The following is an 11,061-nucleotide window of genomic DNA, read 5'->3' as shown; positions in this document are numbered from 1 at the left end:
TAGTCACCACTGTCTTCTCCTCCTCTCTCCCCACCTCCATCTTCCCCCCTCTATGTCCTCTCCGTTCATGCAGTAGCCCCCCTTTCACACTAAACTCGCCTCTGTGGACACTCCTTGCCCCTGCGCTGTTTCTCTTGCATGTCTCCTCCCTCTGCCCAATCTCTGCAGAAGCATTCCATTCTCCCCTTTTGTCCTCGTATATCAATAACGCTCCACTGCTCTGACTTTTCCTTCTCTTCCGACTCACTGTGCCATGTCCACAGACACCCCCTCCCAGTTTTCCAAGTGCTAACCCCACTGTATGTCGCCTTTCCCCCGCCTCACATCTAGCTCTCGCTGTTTCTTTCCATTTCATTATATATATATATATATATATATATTCACTGAAAAACCCATAGGTTTCAGGCCTTATATAGTTAGGAATTAGCATTTAAAAAACCTTTAAAATTCACCCAAAAAACTATAAGTTTTAGGGGTGTTATAGTTAGCTGGACATTTCACTCATACAAAACCATTGAAATTGCTCCTATATAGTTAGTTGTACTAACTATATTTCACGCACCAGCAATACACTGCTGATGATGTCACATATTACATCATTCATGACATGGTCAGTGACATCACTGATGACATCTCAAATGACATCACTGATGACATCATCCACATGACAATCACATACACCTTTTCATACACCAGTAAAATCTTTCATCACTCTTTGTAAAATACAGAGTATCATATTTGAATCCATTGTTACAGAAATACAAGTATCTAAAAACCCACTCAGTGATTCATAGATGTATACACGCATCTAATCACTTACCTGTAGATTCACTCATACATGCTGTCAATGAACAATAGAACACTATCAAAAATACTTATACACCTAAATCGACATTACACACCAGCACACATCCTATTCACATATTGTTCATTTTCACATGGTAAAATCACCTTTGAACACACCACAATTCCTAAAATGAGTATGGTACCATAAACAAATGATTTATAATGTAACTAAAGTCCTAAAACCTTCTATTAACTACAATGCTTTTTAATGAGGTGCTATCATGTATATTGGTCCCAAGATGGCTGCCAACACTTCTTGGATGAAGTGCTGACAGCCAATCAGATCTCACGTGTACCCCGCGATTTTTCAAATCCTTGTGGGACCCCCTGAGCAGGACTAGGGGGTCAGGGTGCTTCTACCCTGCCCCTTTTTTGAGTTCTACACGTTTGTTTTTCTGTTTTCCTGTGCCTCAGTCTACCGAGGTACAAGATGGCTGCCAACAATTTCTGTTTTGGAGTGTTGACAGACATTGGCAGCCAATCAGAATGCAGCTCGTACTAGGGAAGGTACAGAGTACAGTAAGCTTACAGTAAGCTTATATAGATATATACATTTTTTCAAATTCAATTTTCTCAACAACTACTGGAGGGATTTACACCATTTAAACAAAAGGCCGCACTGCGTACCAGTCCCTACCATTTTGACAAGTTTGGTGTAATCCTGTTCAGCGGTTCGGGCTGTAGCCGTGTCTAATCGTCCTATGGAAAATAACATGGGGAAAACACGCTTTGGGACCCCCCTTTTTTCTCAGCCCCCACTTGACGAATCCCCCCAAAACTTTCAGGGAAGGAGCGAAGCGGGCCATCTTCTTTGAGAAATTCGCGGAGATTCATCAACATTCGCCAAAGTTATTCCCAATAGAATGTTGCGGATTCCCTATGGAAACTAGGTCCTAACTATATATACCTACTGGCAACCGCAAGTAGGTAATATATATTAATATATATATATATATATATATATATATATATATATATTACCTACTGCCGGTCGCCAGTAGGTATATATAGTTAGGATTTTTTCTCTATGGGATTTTTGAAAATTCTATGTCTAATAACTTTGGCGTTTGTGGACGGAATTGGCTGAAATTTTCAGGAAAATGGAACATTTTGTTTCTGAGCAGCCCCTGAAAATTTGGGGGTGGTTCGTCAAGGGGGGGCCGAGAAAAAAGGGGGGTCCCAAAACGCGTTTTTCCCATGTTAATTTCCATAGGGCGGTTGGCCTCACTTTTAGCCCGAACGGCTGAATGGATTTGCACGAAACTTGGCAAAATTGTAGGGACCGGTAGCCCGATGTGCCTTTGCTAGGTCTCAATATATGTGCTCCAGTGGATTTTGAGAAATTAACGTTCAAAAAAAGATATATATCTGTGACAGCGTCCCGGGTAGCGCTCCGTTTGGCGTACTTTTCGCGTTACGGAGCTTTGCGAAGCGAAGCTGATTGGCTCTCCGGTGTCTGTAAACATTACAAACAGTCCGTAGCGGCCGCCATCTTGTCTCTCGGTAGGATCGAGAGACAAGAGGAGGCCAAAGCGAAGGGGCAAATGACCATAAGGGGGCATAGTAGATCCTCCCTGACCCCCTAGGTTTGATGTGGAGGCTTTAAAAGGGCCCCGCGGGCCAAAAAAAAAAAAAAAAAAAAATTCGTTTTTTTTCGTGGGGTGCGCCCAGTACGCGTAACGGAAAGCGGACTGGGGAGCGTACTACAAGGAAACAAGAATGATTGACTCCTCTTCCTCTGTGTTCGATTGTCCAGGCCGGTCCCAGGCTATCACCTAGCCCTGCAGATGTAGTTTATGGCCCCAGCTGTAAAGAATCACCCCTCTTCAAAGGAGTTACAGTAGATCAAGGCCCCCACCCGATGAGATCCGTCACACCACACGCGTTCCTACTATCTGAAAACCATCCTGTATTGTGATTGGGGAGGGGACCGAGCCTGAAGCGGAAGATTCCAGGGATGCCTCTTTGTACATCAAAGTTTTTACAATTATGTGTCACATTAAAAATATATAGCCTCCAACAAAGTAGTAGGATTATAAAACTTTAATAACTTATAAATATATACAACGCAACAAAAACAGTAAATACATTTAAACATTTTTTTGAAAAAAGAAGCAACAATGGTCAGTAGCTGTGTTTTGTGCGAATAGTCCCAAGGCAGCACAACGTGCTGAGTTCTGGACGGCACCCAGGTGATGTTACCTGGGTGCCGCACTGGTTTTTGGTATCCTACAATGCAGCTCCGAAAAACGGCGTGGGGCGTCCCGGGGGGTGCGGGGGGAGGCCTCGTCAGTAGCGGTCTGTTGTGCGAATAGTCCCAAGGCAGCAGAACGCGCTGAGATGTGGATGGCACCCAGGTGATGTCCAGTAAGTTGCCGCACTGGTTTTGGTATCCTACAATGCTGCTCCGAATAACGGCGTGGGGCGCCCCGGGGGGGGGGGGGGGGGGATGAGGCGGCATGAACGGGCCTCCCCAGGTGGAGGCTCGTCTGCTGTAGTGGGGCGCCCCTTTACCGTTTCAGTTGCCATTCCGCCCGCTTTTGGTACACTGTGCCAAAATCCGCCATTCAGCTGAGTTGCGCCCACTCTTGCGGTGCAGCGATAGGCGGCTGCCACAGGACTCTCAAAATGGCGGCAGGCTCTTTCCTTTTTGGGCCTGGTCCACTGAAATGGCCCTGGGACACCTTGGAACTCGGACGCTTGTCTGCTAGGTCTTGGACCCCATTCTCGAAAGCGTCCCCTCAGCCTTGAAGATTCTACAAAAGTCTTGGGGGCCCCCGACTCCTGCAGGCTTCCGGTGGGGAGCGGCTGCCATGATTGCTCGCGGAATGACCACGACGGAGCCACGAGATGGTGGTGCTTTCATGCTGACGCCAGCTTCAGTCTGAAACATCCAGAAACAAGGTGGGGCTTTCATCGTTTGGGAAAAAAAAATGTTTTAATCCAATGAAAAGTGTTATTTTTAGGTCATGTGATCAAGCCTTCCATCATTAGGAAACCAAAAGTAAAATGAACCAATGAAAAGTTTTATAAACAAGTCACATGACCTGTTATGCGGCATAGGGCTATAAAAAGCGTAGAAAATCCGTTGGCACGTGAGGCGGCATCAGTAGCGGAACGATGTGCGAATAGGCCGAAGGCAGCACAACGCGCCAAGATCCGGATGGCACCGAGGTGGTGTCCAGCAAGTTGCCGCACTGGTGTGGCCATCCTACAATGCTGCGCCGAAAGTCGGCGTGGGGTGCCCCGTTGGCCTATGAGGTGGCGTCAGTAGCGGACCGATGTGCGAATAGGCCGAAGGCAGCACAACGCGCCAAGATCCGGATGGCACCGAGGTGGTGTCCAGCAAGTTGCCGCACTGGTGTGGCCATCCTACAATGCTGCGCCGAAAGTCGGTGTGGGGCGCCCCGTTGGCCTGTGAGTTCGCGTCAGTCAGTGGGGGCTGTTTGAGGATCTGACTGCATTGGAAAGCAATGTGATGCTGTGCGTCGCCCCCAAGATGGAGGTTCCTCGGCTGCAGTGGGGCGCCCCTTGGTGTTTCACTCGCTATGCAGCTGAGTTGCGTGCGCACTTGCGGCGAATAGGCCGAAGGCAGCACAACGCGCCGAGATCTGGATGGCACCGAGGTGGTGTCCAGCAAGTTGCCGCACTGGTGTGGCCATCCTACAATGCTGCGCCGAAAGTCGGCGTGGGGTGCCCCGTTGGCCTGTGAGGTGGCGTCAGTAGCGGACCGATGTGCGAATAGGCCGAAGGCAGCACAACGCGCCAAGATCCGGATGGCACCGAGGTGGTGTCCAGCAAGTTGCCGCACTGGTGTGGCCATCCTACAATGCTGCGCCGAAAGTCGGCGTGGGGCGCCCTGTTGGCCTGTGAGTTCGCGTCAGTCAGTGGGGGCTGTTTGAGGATCTGATTGCATTGGAAAGCAATGTGATGCTGTGCGTCGCCCCCAAGATGGAGATTCCTCGGCTGCAGTGGGGCGCCCCTTGGTGTTTCACTCGCTATGCAGCTGAGTTGCGTGCACACTTGCGGCGAATAGGCCGAAGGCAGCACAACGCGCCGAGATCCGGATGGCACCGAGGTGGTGTCCAGCAAGTTGCCGCACTGGTGTGGCCATCCTACAATGCTGCGCCGAAAGTCGGCGTGGGGTGCCCCGTTGGCCTGTGAGGTGGCGTCAGTAGCGGACCGATGTGTGAATAGGCCGGAACCAGCACAAGGCGCCAAGATCCGGATGGCACCGAGGTGGTGTCATAGTTGAGAGTTCTGAGAAGCGGGGGGGAGGCGGCGCAAACGAGTCTCTCCCTCCATGTGGAGGCACTTCATCTGCAGTGGGGCGCCGAGATCCGGATGGCACCGAGGTGGTGTCTAGCAAGTTGCCGCACTGGTGTGTGTTGAAAAGATGGAAGGTCCACAGCAAGTCTATGTTCCTTCAGTGGAGCGCCGTCTAGCTGAGTTTCGCCCGCTCTTGCTGCTACAGCGACAGGCGGCTGCAACAGGACTCTCAAAATGGCGGCCTGTTCTTTGGATTTGGGCCTGGTCCACTAAAATGGCCCTGGGACACCTTAGAACTCGGACGCTCGAATTTTTTTTCCTTTCCTCTACATGCAAAAAAGGTAAATGCCCGGTACATTACCTGCCTCATCTGCCACGATGTACTCTCCAGAGGAACCGAAAAAAAATATAGTTATGGTAATTGTGGCAAATTAATTTCATGTGGACAGATGAGTGTTAGTCTAATAAATACAGCATATGAACATCATCATAGTCGATGGTTGGTGGAGACATTTTGACTATATCCTGGACCTGCCCGTCCTCGCCCAAAATGGCGCCGGAATAAATGGGACTCGTAACTCCTTGTTGTGTACTGGTTGCACAACCTTGATATCACGAGATATGTATGCAGTTTTGAAGCACATGGCGGGCGGGGACGAGAATTGATTGAATATTTCGACATCCCTATTGATATTAAGTTCTGATGTGTTATTGATTACTGTACTATTGAAAGTTCGAATTAACGTCACCCATGGTACTTGCCCGCAAATGTATATCTAGATAATTTTATTGTAACTGGCCCTGTCGTATTTTAATTATAAAATGTACGTCCACCGATTCCGCAACTGTTAGACACCTTAGTTCTTGCAACCTAATGGCCCGCCCGTTACGTTCCTCTACAGTGTAAATGTCTCCTCATCATATACGATTACAGTTTGCTCCGTGGCCGGCCCACGTGGTTATAGGCCCGTATTTGTATACTGACATTTTCACAATAAAGGTTTTTAAAAGAAAACATGGTAGTAGTATTTACATTGGTAAAGTTTTTAATAATAGTCACTGTTTTCGAATCAGTAAAAGGCAAGTGAAATAAAGCAGTCCAATTACATGAAGGGTAAAAGGTATAATACGCAGGAACGCAGTAAAGATAAATGGTCAAGGGCTGTTGTGTTTTCTACTCCTGCAACATAAAGTGATCGATAAGAATCTGATATTCAGGCGTATCGGCGACTAAGACAGCAGGCCGAGCCTCTTTTGCTCAACGGCTCCGTCATGGGACGAAGAAACGCCCTTTTTCTCGAAAAAAGAATATATTTTACTTGCAGGACAGTTGTAAATTTTCCGGGAAAGTACATTAGCCTGGAACATTATAACATATATGTTTAAGAAAAAATAATGTTCGAAAGCAATAAAAAGCGTAATTTTTAGGTCATATGACCAAGCCTTTCATCATTAGAATAAGAAAAGTAAAATGAAAACCAATGAAAAGTTTTATTAACAAGTCACATGACCTGTTATGCTTACGTTACGCGCTGCGCGCCGCGCCCCAGATCGCTTCCGGGAAGCTGCGCTTCGCGCACCGGAGCACTTCCGGATGCGCTAACGTGGCGCGTCATATGACGCATTACGCGACAACGCAGGTCCAGAATATAGTCAAAATGTCTCCACCAACCAGCGGTCGGAACACAACCCCTTTCAGCAGGCTAAATAGTTCTGTTAAATGACAACAGAAGGGACAGGCAACAAGAACCATCAGTCAAAGAGGGGAGGGCAAGTTCTTCTCTACCGGGTCACGTTGGGGCGCTACCGGAACTGATCGAATTGGTAGTCTACAGTGTTTCTGGATGTTTCAGACTGAAGCTGGCGTCAGCATGAGAGCACCACCATCTCGTAGCTCCGTCGTGGCCATTCCACGAGCAATCATGGCAGCCGCTCCCCACCAGAAGCCTGCGGGAGTCGGGGGCCCCCAAGACTTTTGTAGAATCTTCAAGGCTGAGGGGACGCTTTCGAGAATGGAGCCCAACCCCTAGCAGACAAGCATCCGAGTTCCAAGGTGTCGCAGGGCCATTTTAGTGGACCACGCCCAAATCTGAAGAGCCGGCCGCCATTTTGAGAGTCCTGTGGCAGCCGCCTATCGCTGCATCGCAAGAGCGGGAGCAACTCAACTACATGGTGAGCGAAACGCTGTAGTCGCAAGAGCGGGCGGTAAACAGCTGAATAGCGGAAGAGGCACAGTGTAGCAAAAGCGGGCGGAATGGCAACTGAAACGGTAAAGGGGCGCCCCACTACAGCGTGTCTTCAGGTCAAACGGATTGTGGGACAAGGTCCAGAATGGAAGAGTCACCAAAAGGCAAAAAGTTCCGCTTGACCCCGGGAGCCGGCCACCTATGTCGGGGGCGATCTCAGGCCACACCAGGGCAACACGACTTGGGGAGAGGGCCGGAGCCAAGCGCCCCCTCCGAGTCCGCGCCATCACACCGTCCCTCGGGGGCCTCCGTCAAGCGGTTCAGGGAGGCACCGCATCACATTGTTTTCAAATGCAGTCACGTCCTCAAACAGCCCCCACTTACATTGAGAATAGTGAAGCTGTAGCAGGTGCAAATAAGCTTCAGACAGTCTAACAAGCACTCCTCAAAACTTTGAACTATCAGAGTGCATGAGTTTCATGCTCGATCGATTGAGCTAGCCGGATCGGGCAACAAAAAGTATAAAATAGTTATGTAAATAGTTATTTAATAAAATGTTTTACCCTGTTACTTTGCTGGTGTGTTGTATATATTTGTAATATTTGCATACAGTTTATCGTTATTTTGGGCGGGGTGGGTGGCGGAGCCGAGCTGTCTTGCAGCCATCATGGTGTGGAGTTCAGTTCATCTCACTAGTTTCGTATTTCTCATGAGGGGTTGTTCCTAATGTTTCTATTTTAGCGAGGTCAAAAAGAGATCCCATTAGTGGCCTACTGATTTTGCTCGATTCCTTTTGTTTTTTTACACGATTTTTCACTATCTGCAAAGACTAAACAGAGTATTGCGACTCTGTGCTTGTTTGTAAATAGAGAATGAACCAAAGAGAACCAATTCTAAAACAGTAAATGCTTGGATAACAATCAATCAAATGGAGAGAGAAGCAGTCACGACGGATTACAACGGGGGCAAAGGCCTGCGTTAACTACCCATCACTATCTGCAAAGAGAGAGTACTCCTAATAGAAATGAGGGGGGGGGGCAGCATTCAAAGCAGATCAGTGTGCATAAACACGAAAATGTTTTTACTTACCACGTACTTGACATTCGACAGCTTATGATATTTGCTATTAAAAAACCATTGAAATTCACTGAAAAAACCATAGGTTAGAGACCATATATAGTTAGGAATTAGCATTTAAAAAACCTTGAAAATTCACTGAAAAAACCATAGGTTATAGACCATATATAGTTAGGAATTAGCATTTAAAAAACCTTATTTTACTCACACAAAACCATTGAAATTCCATATATAGTTAGTTGCACTAACTATATATCACGCACCCGCAATCCACTGCTGATGATGTCACATATTACATCATTCATGACATGGTCAGTGACATCACTTATGACATCACTGATGACATCTCAAATGACATCACTGATGACATCACTGATGACATCTCATTTGACATCATTCTTGTGCTAATACGATAAACCTCTTCAGACTCTAATATAACCTTAGATACACTCAGTGTATACAGACACTCACACACTGTCACTCATCCATGGAGTTACTCACACACCTAGTCAGTCATGCAAAGAATCAATCACACCTCCATTTCCTCAACTATACAGTTATACACACCTTACTTATTCAAACATATACTAACACATATTTACTCTCTTATACAATCCCTGATACAAGTTCACAATGATCCATACAGCCACTCACACATTCAGTGGCTCTTATGCACAGTTATTTATATATGCCAACTCTCACATGTACTGTGTTTTACATATGTACTTACTATGACATGTAGCATTGAGATATCCATTCACTCATCAATACACTCATGCACACAGTCAACCGCCCATGTAGCTGTTTCCACATGCACTCTTGAACTCATACACCTAGTGAATCAACTGCTCACACATCTATGCACAGAGTCACACACCTCCCAGCCACCCCCACACAAACTCAATCTCCCATACAAATACTTGGGCAACCAATCAATAACACATATAGCCTCTCGTATAGCTAATGATCAACACATGCAGCAGTTTACATCACAACAGACATACTGAAGCACACATTCAGACAGTTTAGTCACTAACCCATGCATTTAGTACGACACATTTATTCACTCACTCATACAGTCAGTCACGCACCTACTAAATCCTTCATCCAGACACTTAAACATCCACTCATTCTTCAATATATCAAACATATTTAAACTTTACAGAAACACACAGTCACTGGATGATGTCATCAGTGATGTCATCAGTGATGTCATTTGAGATGTCATCAGTGATGTCATCAGTGATGTCATTTGAGATGTCATCAGTGATGTCATCAGTGATGTCACTGACCATGTCATGAATGATGTAATATGTGACATCATCAGCAGTGGATTGCGGGTGCGCGATATATAGTTAGTGCAACTAACTATATATGGAATTTCAATGGTTTTGTGTGAGTAAAATAAGGTTTTTTAAATGCTAATTCCTAACTATATATGGTCTATAACCTATGGTTTTTTCAGTGAATTTTCAAGGTTTTTAAATGCTAATTCCTAACTATATATGGTCTCTAACCTATGTTTTTTTCAGTGAATATATATATATATATCCCCCTCCATATCACGTATTCTTTCCTGTCCCCTCATCTGGGCAACACACTTTTCTCAGTGAGTAAATTGTAGACTCTGGAGATCTTGGCTTCATCAGTCATTTATCTCTTTTCGGAAGATAGGAAAAAGGGCCCAAGGCACATCTGTTCTGTTATATGATGACATTAATTTTTTCTTCAAGGAATAGATTTGGAGTTTGTTTCCAACTTTCTTGTTCCTACTTTTATTTGTTTTTCGAAGCCAAGTTTAACTTATATTTGGGGGGGGGGGTGTAGGTAAAACTTTATTTAGCTAATTTTCAAAGAAGTTTGATCAAATTGGTTGCTAACATGTGAATTACCTAACTTAGTGCCAAGTAATGGAGAATCACAGAGATAGTATCTAATATAAGAATATGACTCAAATTCTTTGGAGATTTTTCAAGCAAAGTTAAGGTGGAAGATAAAACTGTTTCTAAACACCGAAGTGATTCTGAGTATTGAACATAATCCCTCTGAAGATTATGTGAGGACTCAAGATTGGGACCTGGAGTCACAGATAATTTGGGGTACATAGTTGTTTTCAAACTAAGACTAGGAGAACTGCTAAAGCGATTCAAAGTTGTTTTTTGATGCTTCTTTGGTGTCAGACGTAAAAATGTATGCAGAGGCGTTCCAGGGACAATGGTGGTACTCAAATCAATCACTATATGGAAAAGTGAAATTCATACAGTTTGGCGTAGCTAGAGTAACTGAGGTATGTTCATTGCTGGAGTTTTTTTCTGTTAGTTTCAACTTATTTCCACCCAGTCCCTTACTCTGGAGCTTTGACTTCCTTATTGATATCTGAAGTTTGCGTCAATGGTAGAATGATTTCATATTTTAACTCAGTTGAAAAAAATATGCTAATATAGATGCTAGCCACCCTACTCACACTCACGTGACATGTTTTATAGCACATTGGATTCTGTGTCAGTACTGGAGGCTCAGATTATGCTGCTCTCGATTTAGTAGCTCCAAAACAGCAGCCAATCACACATTAAAAAAAAACGTATGTAAACCACACATCCTATGAGCCCCTCATATCATTCACCCCATCATAGTCCACTAATCATCTCATTCCAAAGTCCCCAAGCCTGAGAGACACCATCTT

Source organism: Lissotriton helveticus, chromosome 2_1 (genome assembly GCF_964261635.1).
Source record: "Lissotriton helveticus chromosome 2_1, aLisHel1.1, whole genome shotgun sequence".
In the NCBI taxonomy this organism is placed as follows: domain Eukaryota; kingdom Metazoa; phylum Chordata; class Amphibia; order Caudata; family Salamandridae; genus Lissotriton; species Lissotriton helveticus.
This window is presented reverse-complemented; position numbering follows the sequence as displayed.